Source organism: Amblyomma americanum, chromosome 1 (genome assembly GCF_052857255.1).
Source record: "Amblyomma americanum isolate KBUSLIRL-KWMA chromosome 1, ASM5285725v1, whole genome shotgun sequence".
NCBI lineage: Eukaryota > Metazoa > Arthropoda > Arachnida > Ixodida > Ixodidae > Amblyomma > Amblyomma americanum.
This window is the reverse complement of record NC_135497.1, coordinates 51,686,247-51,712,857: the sequence shown is the minus strand read 5'-3', so window position 1 is coordinate 51,712,857 and position 26,611 is coordinate 51,686,247. Positions and strand designations below refer to the sequence as shown.

Below are 26,611 nucleotides of genomic sequence, written 5' to 3'. Positions count from 1 at the left end.
ACCCCTGACGCTTCAGGCAGGTTCTTCAGGAGGCATTGGATAGAGATTGCCGCGATGGTGTGCGCGGGTTCTCTCTACCTACCTGAAGATAAGCATGCAGTGAAGAACGTTCACTACTGTTCTTATTTTAACAGCACGAATTCACTGAAGAGCAGAAACCCCATATATTGACCATATCGAGCAGACGGCATACATATGGTGATGATGATATGCTGAAACACTGTATGCAATAACACGTTAAGACAACAAGAGCAATGTTTTAGACAAAAAGTTGGACTACATAAACTACCGATATTATTTCCTGAGCTGCTGTTCGTGCGTGAGGTTCGTGCGTCAGCAAAGCATCTGAAAATTTCATCCAACTGAATCCAACCGAATCCAGCCTCAATCCAACATGACGACTTCCACGGCAGTGATTCGTGGATTGCAGTGTTTTGGCGGTTCCTGGAGGATGTTAATGGTTTGCGTGGATGCTGTTTCTGCACAGAACGCTGCCGCATTCCGCGATTAAACACTTTTTTTATAGGTGACCATAGATAAGCGTGTTTTATTGTTTTGCATTCAGTGCATTGTTTGTGTAGTGCAGCGCCTGCCTTCGGAGCATTTTCAGAGTGCATACAGCAGTAAACGCGTATAGGTATCTGTTCCCTAATGGAACAGGATTTGTGGCAGTGTTATGTCAAAGTTCGATCAATCTTACGTATCTCCTGAGCTGTAAGCGTCGATGCTTCCTTTCCTGAGCACTTCGAGCTGTCGGGGATGCAACTGCACACTTATTTAGGATTTCTAGCTTTTTGCTATATCCCTGGGTTGTGCGGCCCGCATTCAAGTAGTTTGCCATTGTCTACGGTTTTTTTTGTTACTGATTTTCACTTTATTTTTTCTTGGTTGCGTGCCATCAGTTGTGCTGCCGGCGATTCTCCAAGCTCGGAACTCTTCCCAGGCACGGGATCATACCCACAGACCTGGATCCCTTCACCGCACTCACCAGTGTTCTTTGGTATTTTTTGTTTCTCTTGCCCTTACTTGCATTGCCAGTCGGCAAATTTGTGCAGTTTTTAATTGTATGTAGATTTGTTAAATGCGCTACCAATTTTTTTATGTTGCTAAGCTGTGACGTGAGATATCAGGCTTCTTGCTAGTGAAGGCATGCTTTTTTCCATTCTCTCTTCTGATTTATCCAAAGCAGGCTGGTCGCATTGTTCAATTGAATACCTACATATTGGTGCAAGGCACCATGATGGGATTTAATGAAAACCTGTGCCTCCTATATTCAAATTGGTGTGCTGTATTTCAGCCAGCTCATCTTTTAGTGTGATTATGACATTCAACCTGACTCTTCTCAAAGAATGTATTTGGGTGCAGTACATAAAATCTGTTCATTTCTTTTGTCATGGGCTTTTATTTACTTATATTTCGTCTAATCTTAGTTTCTAAAGCAGTTGACAATTTCCTCTCTTACCATTCATGACATTGCTACAGCCACTGACAGTTGTTGCTCTGGATGTATTTATTTGCAGTTGCCAACTGCCAGCATCTAGTGGGCCATGCGTGCTTCCTGCCTTCGGCTGTGTCATCCCTCCTGAGCTGTTCATGGTAGTTATTCTTTTTCAGTGGTGCGTATCTTACCGGCCTATTTAGAAAATTATTTTCAACATCGGCTTGCAGCTAGGTTTAGGAATGCATGCAAACTCTACATGCACTTCACAGCAGTACCTCAGCTTATAATTAGAGCAACTGTAGACTTGTAAAAAATATGGTCATTCATGTAGCTCTTGATGCAGCTGCTGTTAACATAAAGTTAAGCCTGTTTCAGGTGCTTTGACATTGCACACCTGTTGCCTGTTATGCGCATGTGTCCTCGAAAAGGCCCTATATGCTCATTTATCCCATAAAAAACATTATGCTCTACAACAATGGTTTACCAATATTTCTGATACAGAGGCCAAAATGTCTGTCCGTAATGTAACATTGCACGATGACACCAATCCTTGTATCGCATAGCATCCTTGCAATGCACTGGCCAAGCTGCTGTCAGCACAGATTTATTGCTGGTTTATTGTCACGGCATATGGTTATACGGCACAGTTTGTACCTCTACCTTCTTAAAACTGCATCCTTGAAAAATTTTTAATTAGTTGAAAGAAAATTGAAGGAAATGTCACAGTAACTGTCTCACATTTTGGTGGACGCTTGAATCTTGATGTAAGAGAGGGATGTAGGAGGGAATTATAGAAGAGGTGCCATAGCAGAGGGCTGATGCCCTTGTTAGATGCCCCTCTTTAGTTAAACATACCTCGCAACTAGTTAACACATTTGGTGCAAAACAAACATGAGACTTGCACACTCACGAGGACTCTCATATCAGTAAAGCAAGAACTGCCAATGTTGCCATACTTTAGACCTTTGCTCTTAAAAGTGCAGCTGAATGCCACTAAATGTTGAGAGCAAAATTACGTTTCCTTTTCCTCATGTGCAGTCCGCAGTGCTGGTGCCATTTGCAATGGTGATTGACATTGAGTCGCATGATGCGGAGCCCTTTCCTGGAGTTGGTGAAATTGTCGGTCGTGTGAATCTGCCGTTAAAATTAGTGCAGAACAATGGTTCTCCAGTTGATCTCACGTAACTGTAACCTGTGCCACCTGCTACCACCCTTTTTCCTCAAATTTCCTTATCTCATTTGGCCACGTGATTGCCACCCATTCATGCATTCACCTACTCTTGGAATCCTCCCAGCGTTGTAGTTTGGTATTGCTTATATCTTCTCTGCATTACTTATGCATTGCACATCATCTTTTTTCGATTATACAAGCTACCTCTGTTCCTGTTTCTTGCATAATCAGCTGGGCTCATGCTGTTTAGAGGGAAGGGGTACAGAATTTTAAACACTAACAATTTTGATTTTTTTACTGGTCGTAAACAGGAACATTCTAGCAAGTTTAAATCACAGGTACTGAATGCAACATAATATTGGCCTACCTAGTAGTCACTTCAACCTTTCACCTGCATTAAGTGTAAACAAAGGGTGCAGCCTCAAATATTGCAACGTCGTTAATATCGCCTCTCAACAGTCACTGCTTGCTAGTGATGCTGATGGAGTCCTGTGGGCTGGCTAGCAGAACTTTTTGGCATAGCACCGGCCGGTCACGCACATAAAACCTCTGTGATTACTCTAGAATGACTACAGCATGCCTAACGATGGCCAGGTATTCAGTGGTGTGAAAGGCTTTCTGACGAGCGATGCCGACGAAACTCTAACAGTCGCCAAGCTAGGCTTTGGCAGAAAGCTGGCAAGCGAAACTTGCCAGCGACGAGACAACAAACTGAGTATCCTCTCTCGTCTTTCTAAGTATGTTGAGCGGAAACAGTAATGAAATGCACTGCATGTGTTCATGTGTGAACACTGACGAGAGATAAACACAACACCACAGTGCCAGCCTCCATCTGTAGTGAGAAAGCCTAGTGAGTACGTTTATGTCCTAGAATCCTAGTCCTAGCGTGTGAAGTTTGTCATATGTGTAGTTTTGGGAGCAGTGACCTGAAATCAATGGTTGCTTACTATGTAGAACACATAAAGTGAATGAGATGTGACAAAAATGCTAGATGAGGTGACCCTCTCTGTCTAGCAATGGATTGGTTTGGGAAACACAGACTTGTGGAGAACGGCTTAGTTACATCTGATTTCGTGATGTTATTGGTGTAATATCAATGACGAGGAATTGTAGTTCATGATTGAGGATATAAATACTCAGTGCGCAAATGAAGAGAGCTAAAATACTAAACAATCTGGAAAGAGTGGAAGTGGTAACAGAGTACATCTAGGCAAGGTCATTCGAACATCTAAGCCAGGTCGTGCGGAAGTGCGGAGCATTTCAGAGAAATGGTTGCGAGTAGATTGGGGTTTAAGGCCTTTGGCATGCACGCAGAAGTTACGAACAGCACCTTGCTGTATGCTCAAAAAAATTTTAAACTGCATTGCTGCTACAAATCTCTCGGGCAAAAAGTGGTACACTAAGAAGTTTAAAATTGCGAAGAGTGCTGTCAACCTTTGAAAGAAAAATCACAGGGTTAATGCTAAGATATGGAGAAGATAGCTGCGGGAGTTGGCAATAAATGCAAATCAAATTCTGAGCTGAAATCTTGAATAGACATAGGTAGGACATGCATTTTTAAAAGCTGACTGCCCTTTTGGGTAGTGGAGTGATTGCTGGCAGCAAGAAACTTTGCTCTTGCCTTCATTTTATGGACATATTGCTTTGTGCTTTACGTCCCAGAGCCTGTCATAGGCCGCATGTACTTGTAATGAATTATCTGCACAAATATATGGCATTTGTAGGCTAGACAAACTCTAAAACCTCATCAATGCTCACTCTCTCTGTAGTGAACTTTGTAACGCCTGTTAGTCACCACTTTGTTGCATGTTGCCCCTTCACTACAACCATAGCCTGAGTCACTTTGGGATGTTAAACCCAAATAAACAAAACTAAGCATGTCACCCCAAATAGGAGCCGGAGTTATGGTACTCAGCTGCTGACCTGAAAGATGCAGGTTCAATTCCAGCTGCAGTGGTCGCATTTTCATTGAGACGAAATGCTAGAGGTGCAGGAAATCTGTGATGTTAGCACACTTAAAGATTTATCCATTTCTCTAATATCTAACATAGCCTGCGCTGCTTTGTGGTTTTAAACCTCATAAAACCAAGCAAAATTAGTGGCTACATCATTTCATAAAATTTCTTTAAATTTATTATTATTTTCTAAGCATTAACAATTTTCTGGTCCTCTATTCCTTCATCTTTGCCTCTCTTATTCTCTCCTCGCTGAGTAGCAGGTCAGTGGTTTTGAATGCCAGCGAAATATTCTGTTTATCATTTCATTCGAAAAGCTCTCTCGCCCTATTGCTGTTAGTTGTATTATGCAGAAATATGTGAAGCTTAGATCCAAGAGCTATGGCCTGGATAGTAAGTTCTATATTCAAGGATACTCAGTTTTATATTCAACCATACTTACATTACTTATTACGCTATCTATGCAGACTTCTTTTGTAATGGGCTACCTGGCATAGAAGTGTTGTGACCTGCAGCAGTAAACATCTTTTCAAGGAAAATTTCTCAGTTACATGCATAAATAGATTGGGCAAGCTCATGCTCTTGTGAAGCTCATAAACTTGCATTTGTTTTCATAACCTTTGCTGTGATGCACACTGACTCACTGGAATACACTACAAATCTTCACTGCAATTTGATAGGCCTAATATAGTGAGACATTCATGTACTCAAGTTTGGCTTAGTACACTGTGCTCAAATGAGTTTATTAGCTGGCAAAGATAAAGGAAGGGTGGCAGTGTTTTGTAATGTCCACAGGGCATTCTTACAAACTCCAGTATGCGTGTCATTCCTTTCTTTTCATGCTACATACACAGTCTTCCCTTCGCACTCATGTTTGAAACAAAATGCTGCACACTTCACCACTGTGAAATTGAAGGCCATTGTGCTGCTCCACAAAATATCTGGCTGCAGCTGTAGTTGTGGTATGGAAAATTGGCTAGGCTATATTTACACATATTCGTCATGATACAAGCCTCTTGCACGCCACACAGACGTGTTAATAGTACAATATCCAGCAGTTTTGCTGTGGAGAGTGCAGTGCTAAAACGAGAATAATGATGGAGAAAGCAGACAATATAATTTGGCAAAGCATCAAGATTGCTAACTTTTTGGAAATAAATTTTTGGGACACTCCTGAGAAGGTTAAGGAACTTTTATACTTCACTACCATCTGACCAATTATGGAGTATGCCAGAGCAGTGTGGGACCTTCTAGTCAGAACCTATTGTGATATGCTGGAACGCATTCAGAATCGTGCGGCGTGGTTTGTCAGCAACAGATATACTTTTAATTATCGAAATAACAGTATCAAGCAGGACCTGAACTGGGACTCTCTGGAGGAGTGCCGTTTACGAATAAGGTTAGAATTCCTTTACCACATTTGTTTCAAGGAAACTACTATTAACCCTGAAACTTATTTGCTGCCACCTCATTTTGTATCCAGAAGGCACAACCACGACTGCAAAATACATGAGACAAAATGCGGTACTAAGGTGTTCAAACTGTTTTTCTTTCCGCATGAATGTTGTAAGCTGCCTCAATGTATTCTTCAATGCCAATCCGAAGCAAAGTTCCGAGCACTGTTGTCGGAATTGTGATGTGCACACGTGCTCAGCTGCTGTTTTTCTGCTTTTCCTCTTGCCCTTCCCTGAAGAATTGACTGATGTGAATGCGCTGTTAACATTTTTTATCATCTGCCATAGATTCTTCCCCATCTCGTACAAAAGGTTATCACATGCTATAGGATTCATTGTGTATGTATGTAATCCCCCCTGAAGTTATGCCTTCGTGGCCCTGCAGAAATGTAAATAAATAAATAAACAGCTGATGATCTGCTAGGTCTGCAGGATTCCAAGATTGAGAAAAGCAGTGGGAGGCCCTGAGCCAGGTAGAATAGTGAAATTTGGCTAGTAGCAGACAGGCATCATGCAGCTTGTGGAGGGCAGGAAAATTGGAGACTTATGGAAGAGGCTGTAGACTCAAGTGCAGCATCTGGGCTGGTGATGCAATGTGTAAGGCCCTTCGTTTCTGGGCAAAACCTGGTTTCTTCCTACCGTTGCACCCCAAAAATATTTCTGTGCAAATGTCTGTAAGAAAGTATGGTTTGATGATGCACAAAGCTGAAGAACTGCTGAAGTGTGGTGGATGTCACATATTTCTTCTGACATAATTTTTTAACAATTCTGGTTATTTTATTTTCCTTTTAATGTTTATTCTTTCTCGAGCTGATTATAATTTTAGGATCAATTGAAAACTACATGTACTGACTTGGTATTTCATTGCAATAATTATGCCCATAATTATGAAGCTGTGTTCGAAGGTAGGTGTGCACTTAATATGCATGATTTGAATTTCAGTGATTGTTTCTGCACTGCAAAATGTAAGACAGGTCTTTGCTGTGCGAGTTTTTTGCAATGGAGTGAAAGTAACTGTAGCAGCGTTTGTTACTGGGTCGTCCAGCCAAACGTACTCCCACAGGACCAGCGAGCTTCTGAATACCTGTGGCTCAAAGCTCGAAGCTCTGATTGCCCTTTCCAAGTTTTTCTGCATTAACCAGTGCAAGGCCAAGGGCTCAGAGCTAAGAAGCATTTGAAACCGTAGAACTATTCACAGTAGTGCTGGGACCGGGCAGCAAGTCAGCATTAATGAGGTCGCAATAAACGTGAATTACTGTAGAAAGCTAGTGTGAAAAAATAGTTGTGCTTAAGGAAAATGCTGTTTTTTTTTCTTAGTCGGTCATTGAAACAAAGCAATGCATATAAAGTTTGATATCTTGCTGATCCCTCAGTTTTTTTCGTCTAAAAACCAAGAGTTGCATGGAAGTTGTGCAAGCCACCAAGTTGCGTGCGATTTGTGCCTGTAACCTGGAGCAGGCTGGGATATTTGTGAATGGCCAGTGGTATTCACTCAGTAAAGCAAGCTTTTTCTGTAATTACAGTTTTTGGCGTGGCATTGCTTAGGGATCCATGCATTAAACTGACTTCTCTGCACCACCCACGCTTCAAGAACAGTGAAGTACATGAAAAAAACTGGCGAAAAAAATTTTCCGCTTCTGGTATGTGTTTTCAGGAAAGGATTTGCCATTTAAAGGGCTCAGTGTGCTGTGAAAAACCTTAATAATGTGCTTGCTGTTGCCTTTAGTCAAATTTCTCTTTCCACATCTTTGTTGGCCTGACCTTGTAGCTTGTCTGCATGAGATTGCCTGAGATTGGCTGCTACCTACAGTTTGCTTTTTGTTGCTTTTTATTGGTGGTCACATTCTTTGCTTGGCAGTGTCATGCGGTTTGGGAAGTAATCTGATCTGATTTCTGCGTTGGCCTGAAGTTCAAGCTTTTAGATGTAGGGGCAGGTTTACGGTGCCCCCTTGTTCGCTGTAACTGCAGTTTCACCATGAGGGTTAGTTCTTTTTTATTGTGATATGGTGTCATTTACTTTGTGCATAAATTAATGAAGCAAGCGCTATTTTTTGTAATAAATGAACACTCATTTTAACTGCAGCCATTATAAGTGTTCTCGACTCTAAAATGCTGGCATTCAGTATTACATGATAAAAACCAGCCGGAAGGCAGCACAGAAGAGATGAGCACAAAACGAGGCTGGTCTAACAACTGATGTTTTATTGAAGGCAAGCAGCAAAAGAAGACCTGCAAAGAGATGCACGCGCACAAACCCCAAAGCAGTGTGAGGGCGAAAAACAATCGAAAGGCACTGCCATACTAGTAAACGATCTAAACAAAAAAATTCCTGAAGGTTCACCGACGGCTTAGCCACGCACATGCCCTTAGCCTTACCGATATAGTAAGCCTCAGCTATGTCCGGACAGATTTATCACTTCCATAAACCACTGATGTGCCGCGAAAATCGGGCGTGCAAAGAGACAGGTCGTCCTCCGATTGCATTGACGAGATTGAGAGTGCAGTGCCAGGTAAGAAATCGCCTTCCCTCCTATACAGTGAAGGTGCTCTCAGCCAGCCGCACATTCAGACATCTGCCTGTCTGCCCGTAGTAGTTTCAGCTACAAGGCAGTGGAACGCAAAAAACCCTTTTACTTTTGCAAGTGGTGAACCTTTTTTATCTCCTACTGTGCATAGCAGATGATTACCGGTACTTTTATCGAGCCTAGTTTGAACGGTGGTGCAAAGGGCTCCTACTTCGCTTTTAGCTATCAAGACAACAGCAAGATCATACTTAAATTTGGTGCGATTTTCTTGAGACGGTGCGAAATGCCATGGAGGTAAGGTATAGAGGGCACATTTTTGTGCTGCTCCACTACGTGAGCATCATCCGAGTGGTGTTCCTTTCCCTCAAGCGAGTGAAAACACACTGACAGGTGCACGAAATGGGCAAAGGGGAAACCAGCTGCCATTGGCTTGGAAACCTGCTCCGAGAATGCACTCTCAACACTGTGATGGCATGACTTCCGTAAAGCGGCCGTGATGCATGTGATTGCCAACCCGTCCTTCACCAGCCGCGAGTAGTTCAACTCATAGCTAAGAAGTTTTCCTCATCTTAGGCTATGGTGCCAACACACGTGGTCGCCCCCAAAGCGCAGGTCTAAATCAAGAAACTGCAAATGGTTCTGCTTAGTGAAAGTCAGACGTAAAAGATAGGCTTTGACCGCATGCCTTAAAGATTTCTAAAATGTCTTGTGCCAACTTATCTGAGCCCTCCTTGTCCAAGAAAATTAGGTAGCCATCAACATAACGAAATGCTACTATGCCGAGGTCTTCCAAACAGAGCTTTGATGCCGTATCGACTCTGTACAGAAAAATGTCTCGGAGGAACGGTGCAACCTGGGACCCTCTGCATACGCCTGATCTCTGATGTAATTACTGCCCTGCCAACTCGCAAAAGTGGAGTTCTGTGGAGTTCTAGTTTCTTGTGGACAGCAACCTGGGCATGTGCTCTGCAGTGAGCATCGACATGGTGGACCTGTACTATTCATTGTCACATGATAGACTTCTGAGGCATGTGCAAGACTGCATCAGGGTGGACAATGAACAGGCTTTTACAGACAGTTGCGTGATTTCGGTTGCTAGCTTCATGGGGCTGTTGTCCTTTTACCGCAAATCTGGATTTGTCAGTTGTCAGGGCGTTATTTACACCCAGGTCGTACCTTTGATCAGCAACACTTTTTCATCTAGAGTCGATAAGGCATTAGAGCCCTGTTCGGAAGACCTCAGCATAGGAGCATTTCGTTGTGTTCATGACTACCTTAATTTCCTGGGCATGGAGGGCCCAGAAAAGTTGGCACAAGATGTTTTAGAAGTCTTTAAGGTCAAGGCCTGTTTTTTACGTCAGAATTGTCTAAGCAGAACCGTTAGCAGTTTCTTGGTTCAGACCTGCGCTTTGTGGATGACCATGTTTGTTGGGGCTACAACCCAAGATCCGGGAAGCCTCTTTTTAGGTACGAGTCGGGCCACTCATGGCTAGGGAAGGGTGGTGAGGAGGCGTACTTGTCTCTGGCTAAGGTCAGTAAAGATGGAAACACTTGATGGGTGTGCAATCACGTGCATGACATCAGCTTTACATAAGTCATGCCATCACTGCTGAGGACGCATTCTCATTGCAGGTTTCCAAGCTAATGGCAGCTGGGTTCCCACTTGCCCATCTCACCAACCTGTCAGAGCGTGTTTTCACTTGCTCAAGGGGAAGGAACACATACTCGGATGAAGCTGATATACCTTACCTCTACAGTATTTCACACAGTTTCAAGGAAGTCTCGGCAAAGTTTAATGCTGCTGTCGTCTTAACAGCTAAGTGCAAGATAAGAGGCTTTTGCGTGGCCATTAAAAAAAGGCTTGATAAAACTATGGGTAATCGTCCACAATGGACAGTGTCACGTATAAAAAGGTTCACCACTTGCAAAAGTAATGAAGTTTATTGCGTTCCACTGCCTTATGGCTGCAACTACTATGGGCAGACAGGCAGATGTCTGATTTTGCACCTGACTGAGCGCTTTCAATCTACAGGGGGGTAGGCAAATTCTAATCTGGCACTGCACACTCAATCTTTTGAATGCAAATATGAGGATGACCTCTCTCTTTGAACACCTTATTTCCGCAACACATCAGTGGTTTACGGAAGGGAGAAATCTGTCGGTAGATACTTGAGGTTTACTACATCGGTAACGCTAAGGACACGTGTGACTAAGCCATCGGTAAACTTTTGCCATAAGGAATTTGCTTTTTCAGATTCATTAGTATGCCAGTGACTTTCGATTGCATATCCTCCATTCACTGCTTTGGGGTACTGTGGGCACGCATGTCTTTGCGGATCTTCTTTTGCGGCTTTCTTTTAATAAAATTTCAGTTATTAGTCCAGCCTCTTGTTGAGCTCATGTCCTCCTGTGTTGTGTCTTCTGGCTGGTTTTAAGTTGAGTCAGTACCAGTATCAGTATATCTCTATTGGCTACTACCTGATGCTGTCACTTGTGTTTTGCAATTTTATGTTATAGGCTTTTCAAGAGCGCATCGAATATAGGCTTTTCTTTTCTTGCAAAGCTTCAAGTTGCGACTGCTTATTTCACATTTCTTGAAGTGCTCTTCGTTGAGATCTGGCTGCGTACATGTGCTTCAGGTGCTCGGTTTTAAACATTTTGCCTCTCTGAGAAGCAGCGCCGGCATTCGATGACTGTAATTTGCGTGTTCGAGGCCAAAAGGCGTACGCAGGCATCCTTTGCATGCAGATCAAGATGATCTTGGCCCTCTCCCGGTTTTCAGCTCGTTTTCAGTTTTTCATTTGGGGTATGACGGGGGAGGTTGAGTGCAATTTTGTAGGATTGTCTAATTAGAGCATCCAGGTCATCTCTTTCTCTGACTGTGAGGGTGACGTATGCTGTACAGTAGATGACTCTGATAAGAACGAAGGCTTGGATTAGTTTCCTGGTCTCGGCTTCTTTAATTCCTCCTCGCCTATTTGCAATGCGTCTTATGAGAAGGGAGATTTGGTTAACGGTGTTTCTCAGTTTCTTATTTAGTGTGTCGTTTTTTGGTTCCCAATATTCTTAGTGTTTCCACTTCTGCGATGGCTGCCCCTTCCGCGTAGATTTTGATCTGAGGTGCTTTATTCTTTCTTTGATGCTTTGGGTGTAGGATGAGGACTTCGGATTTTTTGGGGGGACACGGAAGTCCCGCTGCTTGTGCCTCCTCTACTACTACATCTGCCGCTTGTTGTAGCGTATCTTGAATCGTGCCGATACTCTCCTTAGTGGTCCAAAGGACGATATCGTCCGCGTACAAAGAGTGTTCTAGGTCTGGGATTTTGGCGACTTCGTGTGCCTTTTTGTTGACGGTTATATTGAATAAGAAGAGGGACAGGACAGATCCTTGTGGTATTCCTCTGTCTCCTAAACTGAGGTGTCGGATCTGATTGTGCCAATTTGAATTTTAGCCGTTCTATCAGAGAGAAAGTCTTTGATGTAGTTAAACGTTCTTTCGCCTGCATTCAAGGGGCTTTCCGAAGCACTTGCGACTTTATCTTTCCTGCTGATTTCATCAGGTCACTGAGGGATTAGGCGTAACATTCAGACACACCATCGAGATGCATCCAAGTATTGTCACTTTGTTTTTGCTGGCGCTGCGGTTTTTAGTGACTGCAAGTTATTTTTGCGTGTGTGTGCATAAAGCTTACGTGCTTAGGTATGTTGCGTGCGTTTGCAATTTCAATAGAATTTTTGCTTTTTTTGCATTTTTAATCACAAAGTAAATGAAAAGGAAGTATTTCTAATGCCTATTGGAACAAACAATGGCAAACTGAAGAATAGCCGCTACATGGCAACTCAAAATAGTTTTGAGCAGGTAGCAGTGCTACTACTAATCTTTGCGCTACATATAAAAGAAAAAGTGGGGAAGCGCATAGGGAAGTGCCAGCAAGCAAGGAAGTGAAGCGCATGAAGACAGTTCTCGGTCGACATTGGAGCTGCGTTCGACAGGCTCCGAGGAACGCGAGCAGGCAAGTCGGCTGGCTGTCACGAGCAGTCAGTTTGGGCAAAGCTGTCCGCTGCCACTCCACTGTGTGAATTAATTGAATTGATCCGTGATCAATTCTTATTGGCTGGAGGTATCATTACTTCCTTTTCTTCTCCTGCTCAGAGTGCATAAGCCGCCACTGCCACCCGCCATTCGAACTTTCGCCGGGATTAGTGGTGAGGCTGCACATGTCGATGCTGTCGCCGGCTGGAGCTACATGTTCCGACGCGGAGCCAGCGGCGTGACGGTGATCTGCTACCCATTCGACAATGCCGAGCACAGGCTCGAGCCAGAGTTTTGGCTCCTGAGCTTGGCTGACATGAAAGGATGAGGCTGCAAGGTTCCCCCGGGTGTCCTCAACAAACTGCTCAATTCGCTCAGGGGAGACGGCGAAGCACAGCAGACCATGTTGTACCACCCTGAGGGATCACAGATCGGTGCGTTCAAGCTTTGGAGCAGCTTGTTTTAATTTGTGCACCGAACACTTGTGCAGATACTTTATTGTCATCTTTGCCTGATTGTACAAGCATTAAAACGGCACGCTCAACAGATTTTTTGACTCTAAGTCATAATGGGTCCAAAACCCAACACTGATGGTGTGCGGACAGTTTAACCTCATTGAAGACATTTTGGGTGCCTTGTACAGTGCTTTTAAAAGTAGTAACTCTGATAACTTCCCTGAAAATGTACCTTTCTTCAAGAAGCTGCCCATAACAACCTGACTAATATACATATTTGTTTCCATTCAGACATTGGCATGGATTCCAGTGTTGTGCCCCTTGAAGACTCTGGTTATTCTCTGGTTCAAACTATTGATTACTTCTCTCCATCTGTTGAAGACACATACCTAGCTGTAAGTGCTCAACATTGTAAAAAAATGCTTACATGCATTTAGTAACCTGATGGTAGATTGTATTCTCAAACTTCAACATCACAGTGCTCTGCTGTCACTTAAGTCGACTGTACAAAAAATACCAAGTGTTATTTTTTTGCAGAAAGTTATGTGCCTGTAGTTTTAATACCAGGTGATAAAACGAAACAAAGCAGTATTAAATATATATTCTTGTAGCCATAGGAGTATCACCAAACTTTTTCTATAATCAGTTTCTAAGTGCTAAGTTTGTTAACTTATTGGCTAGTCTGGATAACAGGTCACTTACTGAGCAGTCTTATTGGGCTCAAAACCACACTATAAATATACTTTCTATAAACGTGTAAATAAATTGATTGTAACGATGCGTCAATACGATAGCAGCGTTTGTTACCTTACGTCAGCGGTTGTTCTAGAGCCAGCCAGCAGCGCGCGCTCAGCGATAGCACTGTCGCTACTGCATTGACACATCTTCGTTGTTACACAATAATGAATCAAATAAATGACAGGCCTCATGTTGGTGTCCTGTGCTGGCACCATGTGTACAAGATCTTTTCTTATTCATTGTTTTTGTTGCAGGGCAAGATAGTGTGTGCCAATGTGGTGTCTGATCTTTATGCAATTGGCGTGACCCGCTGCGATAACGTGCTGATGGTAATGGCTGCCAGCACTAAGCTCACTCAAAAGCAGAGGGACATTGTCGTGCCTCTTCTCATCAGGGGAGTCAAGGTAGGATCGGCCCCTGCTGCAGTAAAACCTAAGATGTTTGCATCAATGTTTTTAGGTGTGTGGAGACCATGGGTAGCCTATCAGAGCTAATCTGAGTGTGAGGGCACTAGTTGTGTAAGCTCTCAAAATTTGAATGCAGTCTCAGATTTCTTTTTCAAGTTTGTGCGCCTACCATGGTGAAGAGATAACTTGAGAGAAGATCTACAAGAGATGTCTGTGTCAGAGAGCAGCTGTTCAAGTGTTTCAGCTTTTAACTCTTTTCACTGCCCGAGTTTATGCCCCAGTACTGAAGTCATAAGCATGGTGCAAATAGCTTGAATGGTATTTGTTTCCCCACAGGACTTGGCTGAACAAGCAGGCACAATGGTCACAGGAGGGCAGACTATGCTCAATCCTTGGCCTATGATTGGTGGTGTGGCATCATCAGTCTGCAGAGAGTCTGAAATCATCTCGTGAGTAATCCTTTCCCTTTTTTCTTTTTCCAATGAATTAAGTTTTCAATGCTATTTTTGTCTGTGTTAGCGTTTATGAAATGCAAAATGTCAGCATTTCAGGCTCTGTCTGTTGGGTACTATGTCTGATGAATTTTTCCAGCATGAGCGTGGTTCTCAAAGTTCAGATAAACCTTACTTAATACCCAAATAATCACCACACTGATGATGTAGTTTGCTCATGGAAATACCTGACTGTACAGCCAAAGCTCATAATTTGAATTTCTGGATAATTCGAACTGTACGACTGGGTCTGGCCATGCTCCACTGGGGGTCTGTGTGAAACAAAGCCAATTAATTTGTTAATTTGAACGTTAATGGTTTGTGCCACCCATAATTCGAACAACACACCACCGCGCCTGGGGGGTGGGGGACGCGGTGAACCAAGAAACATTCCCACTAGGCTTCACCACCTCTTTGGAGAAGTGGGCAGGGTTAAAATGGCGTGAGAGGCTGGGTAAATGAGGGAGGGTTTTCTCCCTGTGCTAGCGGTGGCAACTAACTGAATGACCTCTGAGCCGGCTTGCTTGTATGTGTTGGTCTCGAAGGCTTCAGTAGCTTGCTGTGTTGGGTTTTGCTGTTGAGAAATCGATCACATGGCCAGCAACGATATGCTTACAGTGAATCAGACATGTCGCAGTGTCTCCAGCACTCCAAATCCGAAACCATGCGGTCGTGCGCGAAACTACGACGTGTGCAAAACGAATGAGTTGGAGCTTGGCTGATGTTTGCTGTGTGTATTTGTCTCGGTTTTTCAGTGCCCTTTGCATGTGATTGGTTGCGGCCGGAGCAGTCAACCTACTCGGTGTACCGCATTTAGAATTGTCTTCTGTTTGCAGTAATTACTGTGCCAAAATGCTTGAAGAGAAGGTTGGAACCATGCATGAAGTCGATGCCAGAGCATTATCGAAGCAGGATATCACCAAAAAGCGCACTCATTGGTTTGGCAGTGTGCGCCTTGAGCCAGGGGAGGCTGCAAAATCGGGCAATATACGTGTGGCCGCCCGGGTTACCTTTGCTTGTCGACTTCAATGCTTACGCAACCTCGCGACTCACAAGTGTGAATTTGCAAGTCACAGAGGTTGCACTATATGGTTTGGTCGAAAAGCGCCAGACGTGAGACGGTAGTCCTTTTGACCATGCTCAGTGGTGGTTGTATGCCTTTTGCAACTTCAGTGGGGCCCTCCGCTGCGGTAGTTTGGAAGCACTGAATGCTACGCGCCTCTTCAGTTTTGAAGGAGAAAAAAGGCCGTCAGATAAAAGGTAGGAGGTGATGAAGGAATACTTTAGGACAATGAAATGGCTAATCTCACTACCCGATTGCTTCCCAAATCCATATTCTGTTCACTTTTGTTTGTTCGAACTTCAGTCAATTTGAACTGTCGTCGTCCCCGTCGAGTTCATATTAACAAGCTTTCACTGTACTGTACAATTCACTTCTGCACAAGTTCAAACCATGTCTTATTGGAATTGTCGTCATTATATCAAGTGCTACCCCGCACCCACCAAAGATGTTCTGATACCATTTTGCACTCCACTAAGTCAACGCTGACGCTTCTTGCAAGTAGAGTACTTATAGCAAATGCCCAGCAGGTCAGTCGCAAAGACAGTGAAATTTTGAGAATGGCACTATAATGTAAACGGAAAAAGAATTGCAGCAAAAACCCTTGAACATATGCCTTCCCCCAGAGCAAAGAATGACAGCAATAGTAATGCTATGCCTGTCTCAACGTTATCCTTGGAGAAGGTTTGCTACAGAAGTAGTCACTGCGTCATTAAAAGCTAGCTGTTTCAGAACAACAGAAAAGGCTCTACACAAAAACTGGAATGTTCATCAGCCTGGCCGTTTAACCTAATTGCTAAATATTACGCTTCCTTTACAGGCCAGACAATGCACAGCCTGGAGACGTGCTGGTACTGACCAAGCCCCTTGGCACCCAGGTGGCTATGAACGCTCACCAGTGGCTGGAGAAGCCGGAGCGCCATGCTCAGCTGGACAAGGCTGGCATCAGTGAAGATGTACGCAGGGTCTACCTCCGTGCAATAGACTTCATGGCACGTCTCAATCTCAATGGTTGGTGCTGATTTGTTCGTGTCTGCAGTTTTTTTTTAGTTGCCTATTTGCTTATGTGCTTATTTACGGCAGTCTCTGCAATGCTGTCCTGAAGTATTGTAGAGGTGAAACATGTGCACTCACAGAAAGAGAGTGGACAGATACTAAAGTGCATACAAACTGTGAGCAATGCTTTAAGAAGGTGACAACAAAATAGTTGATAATTGAAGTACAGTGCAGTGGTCAGGGCAACAATAACAAATTCATGTCCCATGATGAAGACAGCTTCAACTACAGTAATCGTAACATAAATAATGAGATGGGATATGATAGAGCATTGAAAACGAGAAGTGCAGGACATTAGTGCAAACAAACAAAAAGAAGCTCCAAGAATTTGATCACGCACTTAAGGAGATGTTGCTGCACTTGGTAGATTCTGTAAAATATGCGAGAGCAAAGGACACCATGACATGTAAATGCACAAAGAAACTGGGGAGTTCATTTGGAGAAAAAGGAATGGGCAAGCAGGGAGAAGGATTAAAAAGGCAGAAGTGAAGAAGGGAAGATGTAAAAAGATGAACGCAAGAAGAGTGATGCTGTTGCAACTAGACAAGAGTTGGGAGAAAAGGAAAGTCGTCTTGTTGAAATATTCTGAAATATTGGTTAGGGGACTGAGGCTTCCCCTCACCACCAGTTGTTTGTTTTCTGTTGTGAAGCATCCCATCTTTGTGGCTGTCTCTTTACTACCACAGCCGTTCACTCCAGTGTGATGCCAACGAATAAGGAAAAGAAAAAAGGAAATAATTAAAGTCGTGTCTTTGGATAGTACAAACAAGGATACAGGTTAGATTAGATTGGAAAACACTAACCTTGAGAAGGTGGTGGGGCTGGGAAGTACTGTATTTTGCCCATCTGGATTTTGCTTCCTTGTTTATTGCATGGAAATATCTTACCTTGTTAGCAGCCCATGGGAAGGGGGACAGTGGTAACCTGGCGACCAACATTAAAGACTGCAGTAATTTAGTTACTACCACCTCACAGGGTATGTTGGTAGTATCTTTGCAGTCTCACATTTTGCAAGTGCAAGTATCTGTGTTCCATTTACTAGTACTTCACTGTCTGCATGCAAGAAGGCTACCACAAAATTGCAGACTTTTGACGAGGAAAACTTTTCATTTTGATCAAAGCAGGTCTTTATCAGACCAGCTACATTTTTTTCCTTTTATATCATGAAATGAGAGGCATTGTACGACTATTCATCAGTTGTGTATTTTGTGACCAAGTGAGCATTGACTTTCACTTCACTCCTGCTTGTGCAGAAACTGTGTTAAAACAAATTTTTTGCCTTTGTTGTTCCAGGAGCTCGGCTGATGCACAAGCATGGCTGCCACGGTGCTACAGACGTGACAGGCTTCGGTCTGCTCGGCCACACCAGAACTTGGTGCAAGTGCAGCAGCGCTCAGTGGGGTTTGTGATCCATACGCTGCCCATCATAGCCAAGGTTCCTGCCCTGCTGGCCGCCACGGGCACCTCCTTCAAACTAACGCACGGGCATTCGGCCGAGACCTCTGTTGAGCCACTGACTGACAACCAGTCAAATTTTTTTTCACTATTGTAGAATTTCCTTCTCATGTCTTTCACAGCTTCTTGAAAATAGATACAACACAACTTTTCAAACTTTCACTGTCAGGAAGTGCTAATATGTATGCAGAGTTTAGAGTTACATGAAAGTGATGGTGTTCCTGTTGGAAATCCCCAGTTGTTCCTTGGAAAGATATGTTGTTGTCTCCTTTTGGGTGAAACTCTTTTCAGATTTTTTTTATGTAATTCAGATGCTCTGCTCTGAGTAGTACCAGGAGAAAAGAAAACAAAATTGACAGGATGATCATGAAACCTGATGCGAGAACGCTGTAATAGCAGTTGTATTTCGCTCAGTTATTACTTTGATGCTTTTACTTTAATGAATGCTTTTACTTAAAGCCGAGTGCAACAGAATTTTTCTAGAGGGTGTCTATGTTGGCGGCCCCCTAGCTAGTGGGGCATGGTGAGGCTGTGGCCGGTTGGGGATGCTTCTGGAGGGCAGCTGACTTTCCCACTGTCTCTTTGGATTTGATTTTACTGTTGCTCTTTTTGCTCTGCTGCTGCATGGGCTTCTGGTGTGTGGAGGCAGGCAACGGGTTGGTGATGGATGCGTGGTTCTTGTGGAGGGTGGAGTAGGGAGGTCTTTGGCACTTCTCAAGGCTTCACATAGAGAAAATTTCTTGTCTTCACATAGATAACGCTGCCCTTAGTACAACTGTAGCCATCAATTTTTTTTTACTTGGCAATGCAAACTTCCTGGAAACGCCAATAAATGGCAACAGCGACATGGCGTGTGTCCCTTCCACACGCTCTTTGATAAATCAGAGCATAGCGACGGATTCATCACACGACTTAGTATCTTGGATCACCCACCAGACACCCAAGATGCAATGAACAAGTTAAAGCATCATTTGGGTTGGGCATTAGAGGAGAGGAGTGCATGAAAAATATATAATCAAAACACAGGAATTGCAGCAATTTTGCGGCAATACAGGATTGCGGTAAAACAGCAGCAATTTCATTTCAAGTTTATTTCATAGGTTGCAATGACAGTTTATGCTGTTATAATTTATGGCGTTAGTGAGTTACAAGTTTCCATTTTTTCTTTCTCAGGTGGACTGCTGATGTGCCTTCCAAAGGAGAATGCCGAAGCATCGTGCAAAGAAATTGAGCAGCAGGAGGGATACCCAGCGTGGATCATAGAGGATGTTGTTGAAGTGGAGCGGGTAGCAAGGCTGACGGACTCTCTACGCGTGCTCGAAGTGCCTTCAGCCGACAAGGAGTCTGAGCTGTGGTAACACAGGCTTGGGAATAGGGGACAGGGAAAGAATTGGTTGTGACGAAGGTTTCCAGCCTTCCAAGGAGTTTTGAAAGAGTGAGCTGTGAAGTTTTTACTGATGGGGTACCTTATGCCTGTCATATGCAACTACGAATGCCACATATACGAGTGGCGACAGCTTTGGTCTTATGCTGCATGCCACTGACATGAACATTAGCTAAATGGACTCCAAACAAACATTTTGTGTTGTGTTAGCGATATTTTATGCACTTTATGAGCACACCAATATTTTTGTTAGTCATGAAAGATAGTCTTCTACAAGCGTTCGTTATGTAAAATATTTTCCCTTATATCATATACTGGTGTTGATGGTTTGTTCAGTTAAGAGACTGGCTGTTCCTTGAAGAGACCTTTATGAATCTGCGCTGACTGAATATTACGGTGGTGTGGAGGATGGTTTGTCTCCCGTGGGCATCTCCCACAGCCTGTCTCATTGCTTAAGCCTCAGCCATTTGCCATGCATTGGGAATAAAAATATTGCAAAAATTCTGGCTCTTGTCTGTGCTGAGAGTGTGCGTGGGTACACTGAAGCTTTATCCATCAGTATCATCATTAAGAGCAGACATTACTTAGCACCATTAGATACAGGTTGCTTTATCCAATTCTTTTATGTGAAACGACTTTTGAATTGAATTTTTGTGAAGACCTAAATTGCTCGTTTTGTCACGAACCATATAAACAGCACATTGCAAGAAATTGCTCCCGTGAATAATGTGGTTAAAAAGAGCGCTAAGGAGCTTGTCACTTATCCTTTTCAAAATTTATTCCTGAGGACTTTACCTGATTTTGTGAAATATTAAGCTTGAGAAAAATTACTTGTTTACAGTATCTCATTTCGGAACATGAACATTGTGCTTGGTCCAGTGTCTACTTTGGGTTCTGCACATGTCAACAGTGCATATAGCGCTCCTGCACATTACTGCGTGGTGGATGTAAATGTTAGGCGATGCAGCATGCTGTAACAAGACGGATTCAAACCAAGCTGCACATGATGCTGCCATCAGTGAGAGTAACAATGGGAACTTCGGTTGCAAGTGTATTAAACACTTGAAGGTTCCCATATCTGATCATGGGTTTTGGTTGCTGTAGCGTTTGGCGTTGTCTTTAGCTCTGTCTTGTTGCCACTGCATGCCCCAAGTGATTGTGACGAAGCTAGCGCAAGGCGCCGGCTACGTGCAAGGAGTGGTCACGTGATGATAGGTGAAGTCCATGGCTCTGTTTAACAGCTAGCACTTTAAAACGTTTTGGAAGCGGCGTGGCCTTCCTTCCGTTTGCCCCATGGCGTGCTGCAGCAATGTGCTCCCGAGACTCTTCGATGCCTGCTTCTTGTACTTTGATGCAGGTGTCACAGTGCACGGCTATCAGGAAACCTCTTTTTTCCTCTCTTCTTTCACTCCCTCCTTTATCCCTTCCCTTAAGGCGTGGTTCAGGTGTCTGCCAATATGTGAGACAGATACTGCACCATTTCTTTTCCCCAAAAACCAATTTTCAATTTCATTTTCATAGTGGTTACGGGTGTTCCGCTGCTAAGCTTTAGGATGGGGGATGAAAAGAAAATTTTGTGTTTTGAAAGGATAGGGTACCATCTCGGTGAACACCTCAACCCTGCCGTGGGGAACGGCAGAAAGTATATAAAGAGTGAAAGAAGGAAGAGAGAGAGGTGCCGTATCAGAGGCTTCCTGATAATTCAGACCTGGCGGGGTTCTTTAATGTGCACTATAAACTGCCACTTGTTATACGGGACATGAACGTTTGAGTGCAGTGGGGCCGCGCAGGAGCTCAAGGACCTGTGTGTCCTAAATTTTTTTGTAGCGGGAGCTACACTAGGCTACCAGTCGAGCATTTCGTGGTACACGCGAGGGGAAAGTTGTGCACATGCGTCGATACCATGTTACATGGGAGAGGCCAATTGTGCTCATGCGCCGTTACCATGGCAACCGGGAAGGAGTGGGTGGCTTCGTCGCCGCTCACCCTCCTTTATTCCTTCCCTTATGGCGCGGTCCAGGACCACGTACCATCGGCAAGGACCGTATGCCTTGCTATGTGTAACAAAATTTTCTTTTCTACAAATAATTACATTTTGACTTAATAATTATTTTTAATCCCTCTCATTATTATTATTAGTATTAATATCATTTATTTATTTCGAAATCAAAACTCTTGTCCTTTCTCTTCATGAGGTAGAATCCACCGGTGTTGCGTTCCCGCATGCTTTTCGTTTTTAATAACAGTACAGGCGAACAGCCACCCGATTCTTGGCCGATCCCCCAGTGTGGGCATGTGTCATCCTTTGATAGGCTAACAACAATGACATAAACTTGTATGACATCATAATCATCATCATCATAATTTTCATACACACGTAGAACGGCTGCTGCCAAGAACACTCGCACGTTGTGTCACGGCAGCTGGTGGATTGCGGCCGCTAGGCCTATCGCTTGTTCTTCTGTGGATAGTCCTCTGCTCAAGCCTTCCTGGCTGCGCTAAGGCCCTGTCACGACCGGCGCCGGGCGGCCAGCCTTGCGTTATTTTGCTCCTAAAGAAGCTTGAGTTCGACGAGGGATCTTTGTTTTGCCTAAGGTGAGTAATTTTGCCTCCGCGACAGCGGCGCCCTTTATCGCGAATGCCTATTTAGCCTTGCGTGGAAGACTGCTCGCGCCAGCTGCAATGGCCGCACAGTTTTCTTTACAATATGCCTCCAGAGCACGTGAGGCCAGTAGGACTTCGAGATGCATTGCAGCGTCCCGACAGCGTTCGTCTTCTGTTAGACACGCAGCACGTTTGTGGCTCCCGTTTCCCACTTACGTGCAGCGTTCCGAGCATGTCGCTCTGCCTCGGCTGCATCTATGACCCTTCCACAACGAGTCTTATGTGCCACTTCGCCTGTGGTAGCTCTATCATAACTGCTGCGGTTGGTACTGCACAGGAACGCAGAACGCTGCGTCGTCCAGTCACAGCAGGTTATCTTGGGACGCGTTTGTACCCGCTGCGGTGGCTCAGTGGTTGGGGCGCTCGGCTACTGATCCGGAGTTCCCGTGTTCGAACCCGACCGCGGCGGCTGCGTTTTTATGGAGGAAAAACGCTAAGGCGCCCGTGTGCTGTGCGATGTCAGTGCACGTTAAAGATCCCCAGGTGGTCGAAATTATTCCGGAGCCCTCCACTACGGCACCTCTTTCTTCTTTCACTCCCTCCTTTATCCCTTCCCTCGGTTCAGGTGTCCGCCGATATATGTGACAGCAATTGCGCCATTTCCTTTCCCCAAAATACCAGTTATTATTATGGAACGCATTTGTCGTTGTTTATAGCGCTTTTTGTGACATCTTTTGTTGCCCCGAGTGATTAGGACCAAGCTAGCGTGAGTCGCCGGCTACGGGCAAGGAGTGGTCGCGTGATCCTGGGTTAGGTCCATGTCTCTTCGGTTTAAAAGCTAGAGCTTTAAAAGGTACTGGACGCGGGGCGGCCTCCCGTCCGTTTACCCTGCGGTGTGCTCTGTAACGTGCTCCCGAACGAGCTGTCCACGAGATTTTCTTCGATGCTGCTGCCTGTACTTTGATGCTGGTGCAGCTGTGCACGTGATATCAAAACCCATCTTCTGCTGTGGCTTATTGGTTATGAAAAAGCTATTAAACCTTACGCCCCTAATCCGGGGCAGGAATAGCGCACTGACATCGCCTTAGCGTTTCGCCTCCATCGAAACGCTTAGGCGCCCGTGAGCTTCGCGATGTCAGTGCACGTTGAAGATCCCCAGGTGGTCGAAATTATACCGCAGCCCTCCACTACTGCACCTCTTTCTTCCTTTCTTCTTTCACTCTCTCCTTTATCTCTTCCCTGAGGGCGCAGTTCAGGTGTCCACCGATATGTGAGACATACACTGCGCCATTTCCTTTCCCCAAAAGCAATTTTCATAGTGGTTACAGTGTTGCGCTGCTGAGTTGTAGGACGCGGGATGGAAAGAAATAAAAAATGGGGGGGGGAGGAAAGGTAAAGGGCCGTCTACTCTTAGTTGGAATGTCGCTCCGTGCTGCCGGCGCTCCGAGGGGCGCCTCTCGCGGGCGCCGGAGGGACTATTGCGCAGGAGCAGTGAGAGCTGTAGGCGGGGCTTCACGCGTCGTCTGCTACAGTGCGCTCTGTATTGCGGTGAAGTGGGCTTCAATTTTGAACTGCGTCCGCATAACGCCCATCGGAGAAACGTGAGAAACAAAACACTGCTGAGAAGCCTATCAGCCGCTTCTATCCCGTTGCAGCAACAGTAGCAAAGCTTTAACTATTGCGTGGCGCGCACTTTCTCCTGAGTGTCATTATTTGTAGGTTTCAAATTAACCGTGCAAGCAGAACACATTGGTACTGTTTCTCCAACAAAATAAAAGCAGCTGATAGGCTTCTTAGCAGTCTTTTGTTTAGTCAAAAACATTTTTGCGATCGGCGTTATGCGCACGCAGAGCAAAATTGAAGCTCACTTCACCGCTATACAGAGCGCACTGTAGCAGACGACGCATGAAGCCCCGCCTGCAGCTCTCACTGCGCCTGCGCAATAGTTTCTACGGCGCCCACCAAAGGCGCCCCGTGGAGCGCCGGCAGCACGGAACGACATTCTAACTCCGAGTGGACGACCCTGTACGTTAAATCTCTGACATCTCGGTGAACACCTCAACCCTGCCGTGGGGAAAGGGAGAAAGTAGAGAGTGAAAGAAGAAAGAGATAGAGAGGTGCCTTAGCAGAGGGCTCCTGATAATTCAGACCTCGCGGGGTACTCTAACGTGGAGTATAAATTGCCACTTGTTATACTGACATTGGCAAAACGTATATATGGAGAACAACCTATGCTTGCAGTGCTCAGAACATGTGTCAGTCAGGAATCGATAAAGGAGTGAGTGAAGCAAGGAACGGAGAAAGAGGTGGCGTAGTGGAGGGCTCCGCCAGCAAGCTCGGCAAGCCGTGGCATGTCTTTTTATCTTCATTCAATTTAACATTCCTGTTTATGCACGCCCCTGCGGCTCCATACTGCGTCTTTCCTTTCCTCCTTGTCCTCCTCGCAATTCCAACTAGGGCTGCTGCTAAGTCCTGCACAGCAATACGAGAAAGTTACTGTGCACTTTCCTCAAAATACGCAGCCGTGCGCACGTGCCCGCATTCGAATGCCGCGTTAACGAGGTGCGTGGTAGTCCACGATGGATATTGCGAAAGGTGTGTGCTGTGGGGTGCTCGGATATTCGCCATGCCGGCAGAAGGGATTATTCTACATTCCGACGGGAAAGTCGATAGCATCCTGATATCGAGCTGAACAAGAACACACCGTTAGCGGCGGCGAAGACGGAACTACTGAACTACTTCGACCGATATGCCGGCGCCGTTGGTCGACCACATCTGTCGGAAGAGAGAGTGTTGAAAGAATTCGTATGGGGGGGGGGGGGGGGGGGGGGGCAGTCGGCTTCCGCTGAAACCCGTAAGCATAGCTCTACAATTTTTTTTATTGGAATGTACATTGGCATGGCCCACCCTGCCAAGTGGCAGTTATTGTTTGATCGCGGGAGGTTGGTCAGCCAATGAACGCTGCGGCCTATTGCTGCAGTGCCGCGTGTCTGCCACAACGTTGTCAGCGCTAATGATTGCAGTCCACATCTCTCTAAACACCGCCGCGTACCTCAAAGCGCGATTGAGGTGTCCACTGACCCAGAGAGCCAGCTATGCGCCTTTCCTTTCCTCAAAATCAACGTAGACTTCGATGTCAGTGGCAACGCTAATGAACAGCTTTGTATATCCTGGATTAGCTAAGCAAATCCTCAGCCAAATTTTTTGTGCTGCAAAGAGTGGGAACAAATGCTAATCTGAGCCTTCATGAATCCTTGCCCTTTTGAAACTATAGCAATGGAAGCAGCGCCAGGCAGGAGAGGTAGTCGAACCGCAAGGCTTGTTAGAATTAGCGGCGCCCTGCTCGATGACAAGATCTCCGGTTCGTTGCTCGGGCTCATGCCAATGCAGACGAAAGTGGGAAAATGGTCTCAAGCTATGATTTCGGCGCTCACTGACTATGCGCTACGTAGCTGTTGTTCCGAACCACTCCATTGCGATGAAGAGCCGTAATCAACTAAGTCCTTGCGATTCTCAACGCGCTCGTCCTTCATCGGAAGGACGGTGCTGGCCCATAATAGACCAAGGCCCCTTGACGTATTTCTGGCCTACAAGCTTGTCATTCATCCGAAGCTCTCCGCTGCGGTGTCGCGCCGTTGTCGGCCCTGGGCAACCATTGGCGAGTGGGGCTGCTCGTGTTTTCAATTCATTCCAAGCATACCGATGCGATGCCGAGGTGTTATTAGTTGGATTGGTGCCCCATGTGTTCGTTATTCACCCGAAGCACTTCGCTGCTGTGCAGGCCCGTAATTGACCTAGGCATAATATTGCCCTGTACGGTCATCTTTCATCGAAAGCACTCCGCTAAGGTGTCGGCCTGTAATCGACCTATACCACCTAAACATGCGGCCCCTCGTGTTCGTCATCCATCCGAAGCGTTCCGCTATGGTGCCTTGCTTAGGCCACCTAGGCATAGCAGTGCCCCACGTGGCAGTCGTTCATCCGAAGCACTACGCTCCGATGCCGTTTCGCAGTCTACGTAGGCCTTAGACCTTGGTAGGTCACCTCCCTGATCGGTGGAGACTACTTGGAGGAAAAGAAGCCTCTTCCGACACGCCAATTGCAACTTTCTGGTGCAAGAATCCTGATACCCTCTGGTTTTTGCAGCAGTCATATAGGGCGTTTTGCGAGATTTTCGTTGTTCGTCAATTGGCTAGACCCCTCTGCGATTCCGAGCAAGACTAGAAGGATGCGGTGCTTAATGTGTCAGGATGTGGTAGCGCTGTGTTAAAAATATAATAATTTGTCTTTGAGGAAAGGAAATGGCGCAGTATGTCTCATATATCGTTGGACACCTGAACCGCGCCGTAAGGGAAGGGATAAAGGAGGGAGTGAAATAAGAA

General features: G+C 45.1%; 1 pseudogene across 7 annotated transcripts in view; it reads left to right on the top strand.

Moving 5' to 3' along the window:
• Positions 1-20,126, top strand: part of LOC144112815 (inactive selenide, water dikinase-like protein) — a 30,040-nt pseudogene extending 9,914 nt beyond the window's left edge. Inside the window, exons 2-11 of one of the 7 annotated variants that reach the window (XR_013310478.1) lie at positions 903-1,000; positions 1,521-1,596; positions 12,700-13,013; positions 13,326-13,429; positions 14,027-14,176; positions 14,516-14,628; positions 15,844-15,930; positions 16,551-16,741; positions 18,080-18,187; positions 19,415-20,126. The product of XR_013310478.1 is annotated as an inactive selenide, water dikinase-like protein, transcript variant X1 (transcript). Of the gene's footprint in view, positions 1-385; positions 527-902; positions 1,001-1,520; positions 1,617-12,699; positions 13,014-13,325; positions 13,430-14,026; positions 14,177-14,515; positions 14,629-15,843; positions 15,931-16,550; positions 16,742-18,079; positions 18,291-19,414 lie in introns of those variants that run through there. The other 6 variants (XR_013310481.1, XR_013310480.1, XR_013310479.1 and 3 more) reach the window with 6 other exon arrangements.
• Positions 20,127-26,611: the final 6,485 nt, after the last annotated feature.